Consider the following 20,513-nt stretch of genomic DNA (forward strand, 5'->3'; position numbering starts at 1 on the left):
AGTCACAGAATAAAACACCATGGACTTTAAATCTATTTCTAAAGGAAGCAAGTCCATGTGTACCACCTACACTGCTCAAAACTAAACAGAATGACTTGCTTCAAAAGTAGTTATTGAATGACACATACATTTTCCCTTGCCGACCCTTTCTTCTGCTGTCCGTGATATTACATAGTTTTAGGATCGTAGGAATGAATTATGTCGAGTTGGTCATTTCTAAAAGTGGTTTGCAAGTTCTTACACATTTTTCCTGTGAAGTTCACGGTGCTTTATGTATTTCCCAAGCCGGGAACTAGTCCACTGAGGCAATAGAGTACTATACCGACCATACCGTAAGGAAGAGTGAGTGCAACTATAAACCTGTTGTAGAAAATAGTATGGGATAAATGGATAGTCAGATTACTCTATGCATAGGAAAGATTCTGACTAAGTGGGCGGTCAGAATGGATGGCAATGGTCTAATCGCTACTGAATTTTACTTCCGAAGTCTGAGTGCAGATTTTGAGTATACTTGTAAGAGTTTTTTTTTTTTGTTTCTCTTGGCTTTCATTTTTTTTTCCATATGTTGTTTATCTCGTCGGTGTGTATACCAACCAGACAGGACCCTAACCTGCTATGCAAATGAAGGACAACCTGTCAGGTGGTTACTCCCCAAAGGTCCAACAAACTTCAAGAGACATTTGTAGAAAGAGGCATGAAAACACGTCTATGCGGACTGTCTTTCAATTATACTCTTCAGGACCGGGACAGGAAATTTGAGATATATGCCTTGAAAAAGCCCTAGGCCCGATAGTCAACATGTGTTGGTGGTTCCTTTACCTACATCACTCCAATCACTTGGTTGGAAATACAACATGGAATTTTGCACATGAGCTCTGGAAACAGTAGATTACCACAGCCCTGAAGAAGTCGCGGAGCAATTTTCCATTGTGCGACGAAACACGTGTCGGCTGGCTTTTTCCACCTTTATTTCGTGTCTGAAAAGGATAAAAGATTGCAACCTGATCCAGACAAGACCTTTTCCTTTCATCCTGAAGATACTTGTTATTTATATGTGTTGTTTCTCTACAGAGAGCTATAATTTCTGTTTACTGCCTTTTATGTGTGCCTAGGCTATATGTTGCAAAAAACACAGGTGATGGACAGAATGTAGAACAATGTCATACATTCACCCCAGTACAAGGATCTAGGCCTAAATCCATCGTTTTTTTGCACTCCACACCACCCTGGGTTAGACACTGGCTATATGCAAATCAGCTCTGACCCTGTGCCTCATGGGAACAGTCCAGTCCGAACTACCAAGCCATGTCTTTCCCAGACCGGAATCAAGCATCCAAGGACCGGTTTCTGGCTATCAGCCTTCATCAGCCTGGATAGCTTGACTCCAGTGGTGTGGAGAGCCTGGGACTCACGTCTGAGCATACCCAGCCCACTCGGGGTGAAAATTGCAAAAAACACAGGTGATGGACAGAATGTAGAACAATGTCATACATTCACCCCAGTACAAGGATCTGGGCCTAAATCCATCGTTTTTTTGCACTCCACACCACCCTGGGTTAGACACTGGCTATATGCAAATCAGCTCTGACCCTGTGCCTCATGGGAACAGTCCAGTCCGAACTACCAAGCCATGTCTTTCCCAGACCGGAATCAAGCATCCAAGGACCGGTTTCTGGCTATCAGCCTTCATCAGCCTGGATAGCTTGACTCCAGTGGTGTGGAGAGCCTGGGACTCACGTCTGAGCATACCCAGCCCACTCGGGGTGAAAATTGCAAAAAACACAGGTGATGGACAGAATGTAGAACAATGTCATACATTCACCTCAGTACAAGGATCTGGGCCTAAATCCATCGTTTTATTTCTTGAGTGTTTGATTGATTCAGATGCTCCGTCCATCACCACCCCCTTTTGTACCACTTTTGGCCGCCATAAGTGTGGCAGGGTATGCTCAGACGTGAGTCCCTTGCTCACTTTGCCACTGGATTCAAGCAAGCCGGGCTGAAGACGGCTGGAATGCCAGATACCGGTCTTCAGAAGCTTGTTTCCGGTCCAGGGAAGACATGGCTTGGCAGTTCGGGCTGGACTGTTCCCATGAGGCACAGGGTCAGACTGATTTGCATATAGCCATGTCTGAACTGGGGTGGCAGAGTGGGCTAAAGAACGGTGATGTATTAAACCCAGATCTTTTGACGGTGTTGAGTGTTTGATTGATTCAGATGCTCCGTCCATCACCACCCCCTTTTGTACCGCTTTAGGCTATATGTTGCTCATTCTTGAAACTATTTCCTATAATTCCCTGCTCACTGCTTCGTCTCCACCCCTGCCTTGACCTGCAGCTTATTATAGCAGTGGAAAGTCCAACAATTCGGAATCCAACTCGCATGTGGCTAGCTGATGCTAGCCTGCTCACACCTGATGCATGTATTACTGTGAGATCTTTTAAGCCCCAGCTCCTTTTAGTCAAGAGTTGGTCATTGTAGCGGTCTACTGGTGAGACTGACCTTTGGTTACTGAGCTTTTGATATCCTTGTTTCCTGAGCTTTTGCTTTTTCTTGATTCCTGAGATATACTCCTTCCTTGTTCCTGTTCCTGAGTTGCAGCTGTTCCTTGTTCCTGATTAGCACTACTTGCATAGTCTCTTTATTCCCGAGCTATAGCTATTTCTTGTTCCTGATTAGCACTGTTACAAATCTATCTTGATTCCTGAACTACAGCCATCCTTGTTCCTGAACTAGCACTATATTCTTTGCATCCTTGTTTCTGAATTACTAACTACCTTGTAGTTCTACCTTAATTCCTGTTCCTGAGCTATAGTATTCCTTGTGACTGAATTAGCACTGCCTGCAGCGCTACCTTGTTTCCAGAGTTCCTGAGCTATAGTTATTCTTTGATGCATCCTTGCCTCAATGCAAAAAGAGTTTAATTTTTCATGTAAATGCACTACATCTGCCCCTGTTGGGAGTTTTGTCCAGGAACCAATGTGTAATTCAATTATCAACTCCAAGAAACCTGGAGGGTTTCCTAACTATACCATTGTATCCACAGTTTAGTTTATTTATTTAAATAGTTTTATATAGCGCGAACGTGACCCTTGGGTATCGGAGCGCTTCACAATTACTTGAGGTAGGTTAGAGATACATCTTGTATAGCAGAAAGATTCACAATGATATAAGGTAGGTTAGGTATACAGCCATAAAGTATTAACATAAAAATATACAATGACATGAGGTATATTTAGGATACAACTTGATATCAAGGTGTACTGGAACTTCCAGTCCAAAATAGTTCTGAAATATCTTTTTCCCATGAATGAAATGAAATGAAATGGAGTTTTATAAAGCGCATTTCTACCCGGAGGACTCGTAGCGCTGAGAACGGGTGGGAGGGGGTGCTGCCTATTAAGCATTACTGAAAGAGAAGTGTTTTCAATTTTTTGCGAAATTCAAAAAGATCAGGTTCGCTACGCAAAGTGAGAGGTAGGGAATTCCAATCAGAGGCAGCGTTTCACGAAAAGGAGCGGCCTCCCCATCTGGCTCGTTTGATTTTTCTAGTTGATGCCAGAAAAGTAAAGCTCTGGGAGGGTGGTACGGGGTGACTAGGGAGCAAATCATTGCAGGGCCTTTTTGCCACATGGCTTTGTGCGTTATGCACATTGCCTTAAATTTTATCCTGGCCTGTATGGGCAGCCAGTGTAGTTTCCTCAAGGCAGCAGTCCCTGAGTGTCTTCGGGGAAGTCCAAGGAGGAGACGTGTCGCAGCATTCTGGGTGTCCTGGAGTTTTTTTAATAGAGCTCACCGGAGCGCCCAGATAGAGGGCATTCCCGTAATCAAGGCGGGACAGGATGATTGCCTGCAACATTATCCTCCGGGAGGGAGGAGAGGCAAGATTTTCTCAGCATCCTCATCAGACCAAAGCAGATGGCAGAAAGTTTGGTGGCTTGCTGGTTAAAGCTTAGGTTCTTGTCAAGCCATATTCCGAGACTTTTGATTTGGTCTTTCGGCTCTGGGAGAGGACCCATGCAGGATGGCCAGTCGATGGTGGCTCTGGGTAAGATGGACTTTCCCAGAAACAGCAGTTCTGTTTTCTCCCCATTTAATTTTAAATGGGAAAGTGCCATCCATTTGGTTATTGCTTCCAGACAACTGCCCAGATTACAGGACGTGCCTCGAGGTGGTTCAGGGCCACCACTAATTGGGTGTCGTCTGCGTAGGTTACAATTTCAAAGCCATAGGGACGCACTATTTCTGCCAAAGGCTCCATATAAACGTTAAAAAGGGTAGGGCTTAAGGAGGAGCCCTGGGGCACTCCACGATTGAGGGGCCATGCTTTGGATTGAGTGGCACCCTCTGCCACCTGAAACATCCTGCCTTCTAAGAAGGACTGCAGCCAGTTAAGGGCCTGGCCTGCGACTCCGAGGTGCTTTAGGTGGGATATCAGAATATTATGGTCCACGGTAGCACTCAGGTCTAACAGCCTAATTGCCGTAGTGCCGCCTTGATCCATGTGCCTCCGAGCCAATTCAGTTACCGTCAACAGGGCGACCTCAGTCCCAAGCTTAGGGCAGAAGCCTGCTTGAGAATCATGGAGTAGATTGTTAAGCTCCAGATAGTTGACCAGAATGGAATTGATGTATTTCTCAAGCAGTTTAGTCACCCATGGAAGAAGGGAGATCGGCTGATAGTTAGCCATGGTTGCTGGGTCGAGGTTAGGTTTTTTCAAAAGTGCTCTAACCTGGGCGCACTTCCATGCCTTTGGTACTATTCCTGTGGTAATTGAGGTATTCAAGATATTTAAGGTGGATGGTCTGATAATATTCGCAACCCGCAGCAGATGGCGCGGGGGGGGGGGCAGGATCAGTGGGAGAGCCTGATGACACTTTTACCATTAATGCATTAAGGGAGTTCTCATTAAGCAATGGGATTTCCATTAACTGGCAATTGGAGTTAGCGAGGGACTCTTCAGCCCCGGGAGAAATATGTTCATTTGAAGTGAAGGAGAGGGAAATAGACTGTATTTTTGGGGAAAAGTACTCTGCCTGTTCATCGCAACGATTTTGAGCTTGTTTAGGGCCCGGGTGATTAGGTAGAGTCTTAATCAGAGTTTTTGCGATTCGAAAAATTTCCCTCCGAGTGTTAGCTGCTTACCTTATCTTTTGCTCATAAAACACGGATTGTGCCAGTGTTATTTCAGCTTTGTATTTCTTGATGGCTGCTCTATAGTTCTTTCTGTCTTGCACCCCTGCAGTCAGTCTCCAAGTCCTCTCTAATTTCCTACAACTTTGTTTTAGCTCTTTCAATTTAGGAGTGTACCATGGAGCTACTTAGGTTTCTTCTTAAGAATTTTCAAGGGGGCCACCGAATCCAGCGAGGACTGTATTCACTCATTAAAGTTCCTATTGAGTGAATCTAAGTCATCCCCTGCGTGTAAAGGGGTGGCTAAGAGGGAGTGTGTCCATTGGTTAGTAGTTACCTTCGACCAATTCCTCCCCATTGATGTGGCCTGGACTTGGGCCGGAGGGGGATTCTGAGTTTCCCAAACTAACGGGACCAATAAGTGGTCAGTCCAGGGAAGGGGAGTTGGAAGGCCTACGCAAAGCCTATTGTCATTGCTGAGAACGGTATCTAATAGATGGCCTTTATTGTGCGTAGGTTCAAAACCCTTCTGGGTGATTTGAAGAGCTGCTAAGTTATTCAAAAAAGCCTTCGCTTGGTGGTCAGAAGGATCATCTAAATGGATGTTTAGATCTCCCAGCACTGTAAAATTAGACGAGGATAGGGCTAGCTCAGCAACATGAGATGGAAGAGAGTCGATAAACCTGCCTATCTGTCCAGGGGGCCGATAGAGTAGTAGACCTGAAAAGTTCAAGGTGGGTGTGAGTTCTAGTGCAAAGCTCATGCTTTCGCAGTCGGGGACTTCGGCTGGGGAGGATCTGCACTGGAAGCAGTCCCTCAATATAATCCCTAACCCCCCACCTCTTCCTACTTTCCGGTCGGCCCTCTGGAGTATATATCCAGGCTGTAAGCTATAACTAATGGCAGGGTCTGCCTCCTCCTTTAACCACGTTTCCGTGAGAAAAGTAGCATCCGGATTGAGGTTTTCCAAAAGAAGTGACATTTCTATGGCATGTTTTGTCAAGGAACGGCAGTTCAGAAGGAACATTTTAATAGGTGGTTGGGAATCACGTTCTTGTGCTGTGAAAGGGTTTAATTTAAAGTGACAGTTGGGACAGCTTGAGACTGTGTTATTTAGACATATAACGTGGAGGCAGAGAGCCTCACTAAGTGGCTCTAGGTTCCGAAGAGTTTGGGAGTCGTACCGGAGATGAATCGTTTGATTTCAGGGCAGCGGGGCAGGGGTTCTGGTCCAGGCTGGGCGCGGACGGGCGCAGACGGGCTTGCCTTTGGCGGGCCTGCTGCGCGTGTGCTTGGCTTGCAGTTTAAATGTGGTTGTGGTGAGGTGCTCCACGACTAGAGAGCTACCTTTCCAGGTGCAGGCGGAAGTGAAAATCTTCTCCCTGTAGCCCTCCGCACAAACGGTAAATGCCGCGACGAACGGGGAGTTACAGAGATTGAGAAAACGTTTATTTTTAAAATTGCAGGTAAATAATGAGAACAGTGCAATTAAAATCGTACATCGTTTTAAAAACACAGAATCACCGTGACAATGTTCTGACTAGCAGAAATCCTCAATGGCAGTGTCTCTATTCAGAGATCCACCGCGCGTGCGCCTAGCTTGCTGTTTAAGTACCAACCAGGGGGCTCCACGACTAGAGCGCTACCCCTCCAGGTTCTGGTCCCTGGTCTCGGCTGGGCGCGGACGGGCACAGTCGGGCTTGCCTTTGGCGCGCCTTCAGCGCGCGTCCGCTGCGCGTGCGCTTGGCTTGCAGTTTAAATGTGGTGAGGTACTCCACGACTAGAGCGCTACCCCTCCAGGTGCAGGCGTAAGTGAGAATCTTCTCCCTCTAGCCCTCCGCACAAATGGGAAATGCCGCGACGGAACAGGGCTTCGGAGATTGAGAAAACGTTTATTTTTAAAATTGCAGAAAAATAATGAGAACAGTGCAATTAAAATCGTACATCATTTCAATCTACATTTATAAGTTAGGAGTAGTATAGTACTGACAGAGGTTATCCCCAGTATAGCTGCTGACTTTCACTTTACTTACATTGTTTTTCTGTTTTGGAAACATCTATGTCACGGTGCTAGTGATGAACCGTCAAGCCTATGGAAGGAACCTACTTGGAGGGAGTGAGTTCCAGATTCTGGGGGCTGCTCCTGAGAAAGCTCTATCATACGTTTTCTTCTTCCGGAAGATGGGTGGTCTCAGCAACAGCTCCTTGGCACTCCTGGCTGGTCTGCTTCCTCCCGATAACTCAATTTTCTGGACTAGGTATCTTGGTGTTTTGTAGTGGAGCGCTTTGTGGGTAATACATGCCATTTTAAGTTGAATTCTGGCTTTGTAAGGTAGCCGGTTTAACGCTTTCCGGTGTGAAGAGATATGGTCGAATTCCCTCGATCCGGTGATGAGTCTTGCAGCTGCATTGAGGCATGCTTTTAGTGGTGCTGTGGAAATTTCTGGTAGACCTGCTAAGGTTGTACATCCATATTCAATCCTTGAGATGACTAAGGATTGGACTGCCAGTTTTAGATCCGCCGAAGAAATGAATGGTTTCACTTTCTAATGTGGTTCAAATGAAATCTGGCACTTTTTGACATTGATTTGATGTAGGCTTTCATGACTAGGTTCTCATCCAGCGTGATTCCTAGTGATTTCGCGGAGTCCACTAGAGTAGGGGTGCAGTTTAGTGCTGTGATCAGTTTGGTCCATTCCTTCACTTCTGTGTGGTTCTTTGGTGGTGAAATTAATAGGAATTCCGTTTTTCGTGCATTTAGCTTCAGATGATTGCTAGTTAACCATTGTAATGACATTTTTAAGGCCTCGTTCATTAACTTGATGTCTTCCAGAGACGCGATCTTAATGTATATCTGCGTGTCGTCCACGTACATGTGAAAGGATAGGTTTGCGTCTCGGAGAATTTCTTTAAGAGTTTCGACATACAGGTTGAACAGTGATGGAGATAGTGTAGATCCTTCAGGGACTCCAATTGAATTAGGGCATGGTGGTGATAGTGTCTGGTTGACCAAGAATCTTTGCGTTCTATTCTGAAGGAAGGATTAAAACCATTTCAGCACATTTCCATACATTCCCATCCTGCCATGAAGCCTAGCTAGTAATTTTTCATGATTTACCGTGTCAAATGCAGACGACAGGTCAAGAAGAGCTAGTAGACATGTTCGATTGTGTTGTAGGGCCTGTAATGCATCGTCGACAATCTGTAGGATCGCTGTTTCTGTGCTGTGGCCTGTTCTGAATCCCAATTGGCAGTCGTCCAGCAGCGTGAAATTGGCGATGTGATGGCTCAGTTGATTTTGCACACATTTCTCAATAATTTGGCAAGTTATGGAATATTGGTCACTGGGCGAAAGTTATTAGGATCTGCCGGGTACGCTGTAGGTTTTTTGATGATAGGGACGACTTGACCTGTTAAGGCATTCTGGAAGGATCCCTTGGGATAGAGAGGCATTTATTATTTTTGTCCATATTGGAATGACGATATGGCTGATTTTATTAGGCATTTAGAGGGGAGAGGGTCATTATAGTGATTATTGGGTTTGATATTCGAGAGCGTTTTGGCAATGGTATTCTGGTCATATAGTGTGAAGGTATCCCACTGTACCTTGTTTTTTGCCCTATTATGGTCGATTGTCGAGGTGGTATTGTTCAGGGAGGGTGGTTGGTTGGGAAGGTTGTCAGCTGCCATCCTGGGCTCTCTTTCAAGCGTGTTGGCCTGGTCGGTGAAGAATGTTGAGAATTCTTCACAACTCTGTTGCGTTTTTGTAGTTTCTTGGGCAGATTTGGCCAACTTATTGGATTGTTGCTTTAAGATCTCGAATAGTTTCCTTGGTATGTTTTTGGCGTTATCCAGTTCTGATCTAATAAATTCCTTTTTGGAACTGAGGATCTTGTTGTTGTACTCGTTTCTGATTTTTCTGAGGGATTTCAGTTTGGGGGATGATGGTTGCTGTCTCCATTTTCTTTGAGCAAGTCTTAGTTTCCGCCTATCTTCATTCAGTGTTCCATTAAACCATGGATTTTTAACTTGCTCTGTGACTCTTTTCAGTTTTAGCGGCATGGTGGAGTTGACTATATTCGTTACTGATGTAGTGTAGTGATCCGTTAGATAATTCACATTCTGCAAGTTGTTAGGCGGATTTAGGTCCTTCTCACAAATTTCTACTAGTAGTTCAATATTCGAGTCTTTAGTGTCCCGAGTCCATTTTTTGAGTTTGATAGGCTGCGTGGTCTTGTTCTTTTTCAAGGTGGGTATCAGGAAGGTTATGGCATGGTGATCCGACCAGTCGCACGGAACAATTGAGTGAATTGAAGTATCCTTGTGTCTCGATATTATCCAGTCTAACGTAGCTCCTTTCGAATGTGTTGGCCGTGTGCAGGCTTGGGTGAGGTTTAGCTCAGATAAAGTCTTTAAGAGCATTGACCTGTTTGTCATTATTGTCGTCCCAGTGTAAATTAAAATCGCCTAGGAATATGTTATTAGAGTGAGTGTTAGAGTTAGCGGTGATGATCTCCGTTAACTAGTCTATGAAAGTAGTATTATTTGCTGGTGGGTGGTAATGCGCATGCAGGTTGCACATTTGATTGTCTGACGATCTTATATGGAGACCTAGGTATTCACAGGATTCGAGTGGGTCGGCTTGTATTTGGCTGACCTCTATATCCGATCGGTGAATGCAGGCTATACCACCTACTGCCTTTTTTAGTCTATCTAATCTCCCAATGTTATACTGAGGGGGCACTAGAAGATCCATGAATGGAGACGATGATTCCGAAAGCCATGTTTCTGTTAGGATTGTCAGGTCAATTTCCTGGCTAACGATGAGGGCAGAAATGTCTGATGCATGTTTTGCTGCAGACCGACTGTTGAGCAGTAGGCATATCAAAGGTTTCCCTGAGCTACTAGGGTTCAGCTCTTGCGAGTCTTTGATTAGCTGGGTAAGTTGTTATGGTTGGGTTTCCTTTCCTTATGTCTGGATGTTCTATTAGCATCGATCGGGACTGTTCTAATTTCCTCCCCTCTACTGCGGTCTGTAGGTTCATACTCCCGGAGGAAGGATAGAGTTTCATCTTCCGACAAATAATTAAGATTCCTGTCTGGTCGATTATGCCTATTTGATAATGGCATGTCCGTCCCACTGCTCTTTCCTTGAGAATTATGTACTAGTTCTTGGATGTGCTCTATTTTGGAGTGAGTGCTTACAGTGATTTCAAGTATCTTTTCCATCGCTTGCAGTGCGCTTAGAATGTCCTGTGACATATTGCCTATTTGTGTTTGTAGCTCTTTCATTTCTCTCTGAATCTGAGGTGACGTATTCGGAGTGCTCATCCGTTCAATTCGGGATTCACGGTTTGCGTTCCAGTGTTTTAGGTCTGTTATCCTTCCCGAGCTCCTTTTCTTCTTGTCATTAGTTTGGTTGTCTGCGCCTCCTCTATGTGCGATACGCTATCTATGTCTTGTGATCTTAATACCACGCTTTTGGAATATACGTTTCGTACGGTCCTAGATGTCACTTGTGCAGTAGTAGAGGGGGGTATGAAAGGGTTGATATCTTCCATATCAATTACTTCTAGGTTCTCACTGAGATGTCACATCATGGGGGAAAGGGGTGGATTCTTCCCTCTGTATCTGCTCTGGGTGAGTATTCGCATATCGTGTAGACATTTCTGTTCTCTATGTGTCCTTTCCATTCAATGTGCCTCCTGTTCCAGTTGTGTCTCCTCGTCCCGTTGATTGTTGTGGTTCCTGAGGGTCTCTAGGTAGTATGATGCCCATGGTGATAGTGTTGGCGGTGTATAGGGTGTCTACTTGTGGGGTCCGGTGTTGTTGAGATCTTGAATTCTCTACACATTCTTTTAAGGTTAAGAACATGTTGTCGAACGTTTCTAATTCGTTGTTGGCTGCTTGTATAAGCACTATTCTGTTCTTGTAAATAGTTATGCATAGGTCCGCTCTGAGTCTTGGTGATGATATGATCATAAGTTTTGTGCCATGTGGGACATTGCTTACAGTTTTTATGTTGAGCATCTTTGTAATGACATTGCGCCATTTAGCAGTTCTTCTGGTGAAAAATATCAGATCGTTTGCGCTAATGCTTTTGTCTATGTTAAAAGAAGGGTCAGACATCAGCGTGTCCAGGTTTTTCCTCATTAGATTGTTCTTGAATTTTTTGGCTGCATTCTTGGATAATTTGGTGGGATATTTTATGACATCTGCGTTTATGCCTACTGATTCTAAATAGTTGTCGGCCATATTTGGTGATTGACGTAACGTACTATAGTGGTGACCTCTCTTATATGTCACTATTTGTCACCGGCTGTTAACAGGGCTAATGTTATTCTTCTGGTGTCTCTCCTCTCCTTTGTTGCCAATTGTCCAGTTTGATGCATCCCCTTGCTCCCCTGTCTTCCTGTGGTTTACGCTATTGTCTTTGTTCTTTTCTTGTACCTAATGTTGTGATCGTTTATGAGATCTTCTAGTCTAGAATAGATTTGTTTAATTCTGTAGAATTTGGTTAGGGTGTATTGCCAACGTAATGTTCAGAGTATTTTCTCATACCATTCCATTCCTTGTTAAAAGACGCATTTCAAAATGGCCGACGTCTTAGTTGCCTGGCTCATCTGAGAGCTGGATGCCCTTATCTGTTTCTATTGATAGTCCTCTTTCACTTGCCCTTTCCTTGTTACTACCATTTTGGAGATGGTGCCTTAATAGGGAGCCATCCTCCACTCAAGATGGCCGGGTCACTAAGGCAGGAGGTCACCAAGGCAGTAGAAGACCAAGACAGCATGTGTAGTTAGAAAGTGAAAAGGAGACTGATGTTCCTGATCACTGTCTGCCTTTGCTTGTTTCCCACTGTTTTAGTTCTGGAGGTCAGCGGTGGCCGCCATTTTAAGGTCAGGCAGGCGGGCCCTGACTCCCCAGTTTGCTATGCCCGGACCGATTGTGCCTCAACACCACCCTTAAAGCTCCTGGAGGCCGTGGTATAGTCCCTCCCAGCAGCAGGGGGCCGAGGTGGCCCGCGCGGGATGTAGCGTGTGCCGCAAATCTGATCAGGATATTAATGTCCCAGGAGAATCCGCGCCGCTGTCCCAGCAGAGCAGCAGCGCATTGCGGTCCCGGGAGCCCAGGGAACTCCCGCAGCGGTCCGATGACAAGCCGCTCAGCCTCCTGTTCACGGGCTCCGATCAGCCAAGCTCCGCACCTCACCTGATGTTCCGGGGGGACCAGGGAGCTCCCGCAGCGGTCCGATGACAAGCCGCTCAGCCTCCGGTTCACGGGCTCCGATCAGCCTAGCTCCGCACCTCACCTGATGTTCCTAGGGTCCAGGACAGCACAGTCTACGGGGGGGGGGGCACCGAAAGCCTGAGGGCGATGCGGGCAGAGGATCCGGTAACCTCACCTCCGTCCCATGTCCTTAGCTGATCTTCGATGAGACGATCCAGCGATGCGGCAAGGGGATCCTGGGGGCCGTGGCAGCGCCGTCCAGGGGGGCACCTAGCATCCTGCGAGCGATGCGGCGAGAAGATCCGGTGTCCCGTGTCCTCCGATGCCCCAGACGGGGTGAGCCAGCAGTGCAGCAAGGGGATCTAATGCTAATGGTTTCAAATGCTGTTGTCACATAAATATAAGTCACATAGCATGGTTGACGTTTAGTTATGGAATATTTCTCAGCTAGTAATCTCAACAAGAGACATCCGTAGGTAGTCAAGTAAGACCTTCATAAAACCCAATTGAGTTTTTGGTGATAGCTTTAAAATTTCCACCCATTCTTCAAGATGGTTTAGTAAGTATTTTTCATACATTTTACTAGGAATGCCTATCAAAGCTATAATTTGATAGTTTTTTGGCAGTCTCTCTTTTTTTATATAATGACCCTCTGACATTACCTCTCCATGAATTCGGTATTTAACCTCATCAAGAGGTATCAGAACTTGAGCCCATAATACTGGTGTTGATAATTCCCTTGATTTCTTTTATTGATGAGTAAGCACTTCTTGCAGACACTTCAAGAGATATTCTTTTTTTGATTAATATTACTATCCAAATCCAAATAGGTTGAGTTTGAATTAACCCTGTACAACTTCAAAATATACTAAACCTAGGCCTCTACATCAACCCCATGAGTGCAAATAACCTTGGTGCAAATCACCTCCCATCAGTTTTCTTTCTTTCTGATCCCAATTTGCTCTCCAAATTTCTTTTCGATATAGTTTTCTGTATCTTTGATTACTTTCTATTTTATCGGATTTAAATGCTTCTCTAATAATGCTATTCAATTTTGGTCTTGCATTTTCTTTTGCAGAAACATCCTTTATGTTTTTTTCTTTTACTCATTGCAGGGTACTATATTTTTTATAAAGGTGTTACACTCCTCAAGCAGTTCCTCTGCGGAGTAAACCTTAAATGAGATCAGCAAATTCTTAATTTGCTTTAGACACTAAACTGAAAGACCACACTAAAACAACAAACAATTTTTAGGGTGTTATAGCAGATTTTGTTTTCATTTGGGCTGTAGTCCAGTGTAATAAGCAATGCTCTATGGTCACTCCCAGACCGCGTCATGACTTCCCTGTCCTTATAATTCTAAAGCTCTTAAAGGAGACTGCTACAAAGTCAGTAAGAGATGTTGTCTAACCATTTTCATACCTAATATTTGCTGGCTAGTTACTACTAGTTCTTCTAGTAATCATGGCTATGGTCTGACTTTTAAAGCCATGTTAAGTTTTCCCCCTAATTTAGAATCCCCCAAGATGTGCGGGTATAATGCTTAAACCATCCTCAAAGTATAACAGAATTGCATTGTCTGCTATGGGGCGAGGGGTCTTTAGCGTTAATGTCCCACATAAGTAACAGTAGTGATGTTGAAGATTTCCTTTGGATTAGCCAAATTAGTTGTGTTAGACGTTTTAACACTCCCTCATATTGCTGATTAAGTGGACAATATATATTTACTACTATTAATTCTTTAAAACAGAGTTGGCCGATTTGGTTACTGTGACCCTTAAATCCTGAGAATATTACTGTGACAAACTCCTTATGATCCTTTATTATTCTTCAACTTGTTTAGACGGACAACCAAACTTCCATTTCTGAGGTTTATCATATACTATGTATTGATTAATATCAACATTTTCTGCTTCCCATATTTCCTACAATCTGGCTATAGTAATTAGATTTACTAGTAATTCAGACTCCAAACATTTCATGTTCCTTTTAATGCCTGCAAACTACCAGAAATCAGTTTCAAAATGGTAATATGGATCAAAAAACTTTCATATGGCATTAACCGGATTAATGTCTACGGCTATCCATTTCCAATAGTCATCTACTCTTATAACCGTTTTCCTCCTCCTTGCATCGGTATAGAGGAATCTCTCTATTTCAGTTTTTAATATGCAAGTTCTTCCATCTACCATCGTTAACCAAGGGGCTGCAAGTTTGTTTATCAACTATTCTGCTTTTATCTGTCCAGACCATCTTTATTTTCCCACAGCAATCAACCAAATAGGGTTGCAGAATCTTCTTCATATAGCATAGCAGAGGCTACTTATTTCATTAACAGCCTTTAAAATTCTAGATGAAAGTTGCACAATTGGATTACACCAATCTAAATTATACTCTGTCAGCTCATGTAAGGATACCAAGATGTTATCTCTAGCAGCTATTTTCCTTAGCGCTCTAACTGTTTTAAGGGTGGACATACTTTTCTAACAGTTTAGGAAGAAACTTTAATCACAATACATAAACATGTTTACAAATGTATTGATGTTGTTACATTGTTTTTGCATTGTTTTGTTTTATAAATCCTTCATGTTTGCCCAGTGTTGATTCTTCCTTTGCTCACCTGCTGGAATTACAATGCGCTCTTTGGATTTATTGGGATTCACATTAATTTCCTTGTAACTTGCATATTTTTACTCATTGTTTTTTCCCCTCTCCAAATTTCTGTCATTCAGTTTCCCATCCATCAGCAGAGATTCCGGAGCAAGGATTTCCACTTTTAAGACATCTTGATTTCTCTTTATAACTGTTGAGAAACGTGCTGCAAGTGGATTGATCTGCCATATTTCATCTATCCATTTATAACACATTGTGTCAGCAGAGACATTTTCAAAGTTCAGCAGTCTTGGTCATTTTCGCCTAATTTTTTTTCTTTTCTTTACGGTTACAGATTTTTTAATTATTCCTCGTAAAGACAGAAAACACGTCCTAGGATTCTCTACTTGGACATTTAACCGCATGCGTGCGGCGCGAATTCCCCGCCCATGCTGACTCCGCCTTGCGCGGGCGGAGTCATGACGGAATGGTTCCGTCATGAGCACAGCTCAACCGACGCTCATGACGGAACCTTTCCGTCATGAGCATGGAAGGGGTTAAGCATTGTGCTAGCATTCTCATCTGTTTCCCATCTATCCACTCTGTTTTCTCCATCAAAGATGGTATGATCCATACCAATATTCTTCTTCACTGCTACAGTTTTCACACTTCTAATCTACCAACAGCTGCAAAATGGCTATCACAGAGTTGATGTTATGGTCTGAATATTTTATCACGCTACGCAGGACATTCAATGTGGATTCCAAAATATTTTGAATGGCTAATATCATTGAAGGGTCGATTGAAACATGAGAAGACTGGTCATTGCCCAACTGCATTTTCTTACTGGAGGTAGGGGTTATCTCTTCCAGATATGTATACCAATTTTCAGTTGAGGAATTGGAATTATAGGGGAAAGAGAAACTTCATTGTTTTGGAGACATTAAATTATGGGGAGCTAGCTTCTCTTTGCCATGGTCTCTTACAGGGCTGGAAGAGATGTTATTCTAAGAAGATTCTAATTCCCCAAACAACAGTGAGCAGAAAGGCAACTCCAACTTTGTACTAAATACCTAGAATAATTTTCAAAATTGATTACTTACTTACTATATTGTAATCCGGATGTACATTTTTATTACACCTTTTTTTTTTTGTCCTCATTTGCCAACTCCTCGCCCCTGCTTTCGCGGTACCGCCCTATTGCAAATTTATCTCATATAAGGGGTTTCTTAGCTCTTAGGAGGAAGTATACCACCTTAACCGGTCTTCCTCGAGACTTCTACCCGCCGAGATCTGAGAAGGCTTAATCATAGGACTTCAAACACCTTTACCCTAACTACCCAAACCCTTCACCCAAAATATAACAGGAAAGGAGTCCAAAATCTAAATCTCTTCTTTTGCCGATCCACAATGTCCAACCTAGCAATGGCACTCAATGCTCTTAACCAACTCAATTCTGTCGGAGGATCTGCTGACTCCCAATTACTGCATATCTCTCTCCAGGCCAGCAATATAGCATAAAAAACAAATTTTGCTTTATCGTCCACGCCCTTACCTTGTAGATCCAATATTCCCGACATAACTAGTTCCGGGCTTCCCTCACACTGCTGGGCGAGTACCGCTGACAAACATGTACTTACGGAGTCCCAGAAAGTCTTTATCGCCGGGCAGGTGACGAACATATGTAAATCATCTTCATTGAAACTATTGCATTTGGGACACGCCACCATTCCGCCAGCCTTAAACTTCGAGAGTTTTCTGGGAGACCAATATGCCCTGTGGAGGGTGAACAAGGGATTTCTTCTTAGGTTTGCAGGTTTTACCACTTTATATAAAGTAAACATAGTTACTTGCCATTGATCTTCTGATGCAATCTTCGGCAAGCACTCTCCCCACAGGGTCTCCGGCAAGGTGAATGGTCCATCCTCCAGTTCTACTATTGACCAATACCACAGCGCAACTTCTTTTTTGATTGGCCTCTCCATCCCCAGCTTCTCTTCAAAGATGTTATACTGGCCAATTAAATTCGCATTACCGGCCGCCCAGCTTTGAATCTGTAGGTATTTAAACCTTGAAAATTTGTGCCCCCCACTCTCGTTCGCAATAACCCCAGGGTACCAGGCCCCCCTCTATAAATAGCTCTCCCCACCTCTGAGGTCCATCGGTTTTTAGAGCGCATCTTTAGTCCAAGGGGGAGCACCTGGCATGTCCCAAATTGATGCCCTAAAACTAAGGTATGGTATTTTTGTCGCCCTCCTAATTTTGAACCAAGCCATCGCTAGATCCTTCAACACTTTTAATCAAATTTTTTTGAAAAATTTTGGATCGGCAAATTTATACATATACCCCTGTTACTTCAGATTCTCAATCCTTAACAAGGCACTCAGCATTTTCCCAATGTCCGAGCTCCCTGGTGTATCCAACAGCATCCTACAGTTCTTCAGCAAGAAGGCCCATGAGTAAATCTGGAAATCAGGGGCCGCCAAGCCCACCCTTCAACAGTTTTCTCCTGATCTTTTTCCATGATAGGCGGGATCCTTTTGACACCCAGATAAAAGATCCTATCTCACTTTGTAGCCTAACAAACCAGTCCTTATCAAATAAAAGAGGTAGTGAATCAAACAAAAAAGTTATCTTGGGTAAAATCATCATTTTCAACAGGCTAATTCGGCCATATATTTTTAGCGGGAGGTGTGCCCACCCCCGCAAAGCAGAGGAAATCTCTTTCCTAACCTTGACAAAGTTAACTTTAGTAAGCTGTCTTATATCCTGTGTTATTTTCACCCCCAAGTAGCGTATCTCAGATTTGCATGCTATACCCTCAGATACTAAATTTTAAGACATAACCTCTGTCTTCTCCGTGTTTATCCAATACCCAGAAACTTTCCCAAACTCTTTAGTTATTTCTTCTAAACAACCCATCGAATGCTGCAGATTCGAGGTGAGGATAACTATATCGTCGGCATATAGCCCAATCTTCCTTGCCCATCCCTGGAATTTAAAAGAGGGGATCCTCTCTGCCTCTCTGATTCTGCAAGCTAGAGGTTCAATGTAGAGATCGAATAAAAGAGGGGAAAGGGGGCACCATTGTCTCGTACCTCTCATTATTTTTATTGGCTGAATTAACGTTCCATTCACTAGTACCTTAGATGTAGGAGCTTGATATATTAGCGCCAGAGCCGTGCTAAAATGTATACCCAAGTTAAGATGTTTTATCAAAGCCCTTAGGTATGTCCAATTTACCCGATCAAACGCCTTGGCGGCATCCAGCGCGATGACCGCCAAAGGGAGATTATGGGTGGAGGCAACATCTATACTCCCTATAAGAGAGAAAGTTAACTCCTTCAAATACCTGCCCTTAATAAAGCCCTTCTGATCTTCATGTATTATGTGGGAGACAACTTTCCCAAGCCTGTCCGCCATAATCTTCGCAAAGAGCTTATAATCACAATTTAAAAGTGAAATCGGTCTGTATGATTCCATATACTTCGGCGGCTTCCCAGGTTTCGGCGTACTATAATGTTCGCCTCATTCCACGATTGCGGGAGAGCAGCCCTTCCCAAAAAAACATCGTTGAACTATTGGGTCAGTATAGGCGCTAAACTCACTAACAGAGCCTTATAAACCTCAGCAGTAAGCCCATCTGGACCCGGAGCCTTCCCTTTCTTTACTTGCTTAATTACCGATTCCACTTCTCCTTGCGAGATCTCGCGATTTAAAACATCCCGAAATTCTTCTGATACTGGTTTCAACACCTTAACCCACTTGTCTACTGGCTGGATGTCTGGTTCAAGGTCCTCCCTATAGACTTCCTCAAAATATCTGTGAAAGGCTCCCATAATATCCTTAGTATCGGTGACCAATTGCTCCCCCACTTTCACTTTCTTGATCAAATTTCGAACCCGATCTTTCCTCGCTTTCCAGGCCAGCAGTTTACCTGTCCCTTCCCCAAACTCAAAATGTGCCAATTGGCTGGCCTCCCATTTCTCCTTAACTCTAAGGCTTAACACCCTTGTCAATTCTCCCTTTAGCTCAATCAACTCCTGAACCATCCTTCCCTCTGGCTCGAGGCCCCCTAAGTTCACTATATCTGCCTCGTGCTGGTGGATTTCTTTCTCCAGAACATCTATTCTGTTGAAATAGGCTCTCCTTTTACCTGCTCCCAATGCTCCTAGTCTTCCCCGAAGAAAAGCCTTACATGTCTCCCAGACTATATCGATTTTGGCTGACCCCACATTCTTCTCTAAAAAAATGTCCAATTCCTTACTTAAGTTCTCCAAGGCTTCATGGTCGTATAAAACTGTGCAATCCAACCTCCAGACTGAACCCACATTATCGCTTTGTATCTTTAAAGCCACAGTAACTGCCGAATGGTCCGATAAATGAACCCCTACATGGGCCATCTGAGTCACATTGTCCGCCAACCCGAGATCTATCAAAATATAATCAATCCGTGATCTATGACTATACTTTTTATTATAATAGGTGTACCCTAGTAGCTGACCAGACCTTTTTCTCCAGACATCACAGAGCCCTAGTTGGGACATCAAATCCTTCACCCTATTCGACATTTTCACATTTACTAACGCCCTGCTATTAGAGGATCGATCTAACTTGTGATCCAGCACTGTATTGAAATCACCAGCAAAAATAATTTTTCCCGAAAGGCCTATTAATTCCCTTGCCAGTTCATCTACGGGCCCCACGTCATCTTGTTAATTTGGACTTTGACTCCCCCTGAGCAATAATCAATACTTTCATTTTCTAAATATTTACCAATCTCATATTCTTCCTGGTATGGGGAATTTTTTTAAAGAGGAAAGGGTGGAACATTGTATTTGAATATATTTCTCCCTCCACAGTCCTCATTATTATCCTGAGGGGACCTATTTCTTCATAAGCTATTAAATCATGATTCTATCTACCATGCACCTTTAGTTCAATTGAGCAGCTGACACCATGACTTTTCCATCAACAGGTCTTTGTTCACATTTGACAATAAACTAGTCTTGATTTCTGCAAGTTATTTTGCTGGTTTCACAAAATAATCCGTAAAAAAAGGTCTTTGTGGTACCATACCTTCGATCTGCAATGGCTTGCTGTAGGAAACTTTCAGAATGATTTTGTATTTCTTTGCTATTCATAATCGTCTCAGCCAGGAGTCCAGATGTTATCTTCATTACTGCCCCTTTGATGGTTGTTTTGGGGTCAATTCTCACTACTTTATCCATAGTGAGTGCCAATTTATCCTCTGGATTTCAAAGCCTCTGGAACTCCTTATTGAGGAAAATCAAGGTAGCATCGCTATATTTGAACAATATAACCTTTCACTGTTTTTACCCAAGCTGTTGTTCATTAATCCTTTCTGTGATATATTTAATGACTTGCTACTCATTCAATGTTTTTCCTTCTTCGTTGTTTTCCTCGAGGACTTAAGGGCCCTTAATGGGCTTTCACACAAGCCTCCTTTTCTTTTAGAGTTAGGAGACACAACCTGCTATCTAAAAAAATAAAAAATGTGTACAAATACCCACTTTAAAATTGGCTTGACTTCTTAC

At 43.5% G+C, this 20,513-nt stretch overlaps 1 protein-coding gene across 2 annotated transcripts in view; it reads right to left on the minus strand.

Annotated features, from left to right (window-relative positions):
* The window catches only part of SPART (spartin), a 343,637-nt gene that overhangs the window by 137,232 nt on the left and 185,892 nt on the right, over positions 1-20,513 (minus strand). The window lies entirely within an intron of this gene.

The sequence above is a fragment of the Lissotriton helveticus genome, chromosome 8 (genome assembly GCF_964261635.1).
Source record: "Lissotriton helveticus chromosome 8, aLisHel1.1, whole genome shotgun sequence".
In the NCBI taxonomy this organism is placed as follows: domain Eukaryota; kingdom Metazoa; phylum Chordata; class Amphibia; order Caudata; family Salamandridae; genus Lissotriton; species Lissotriton helveticus.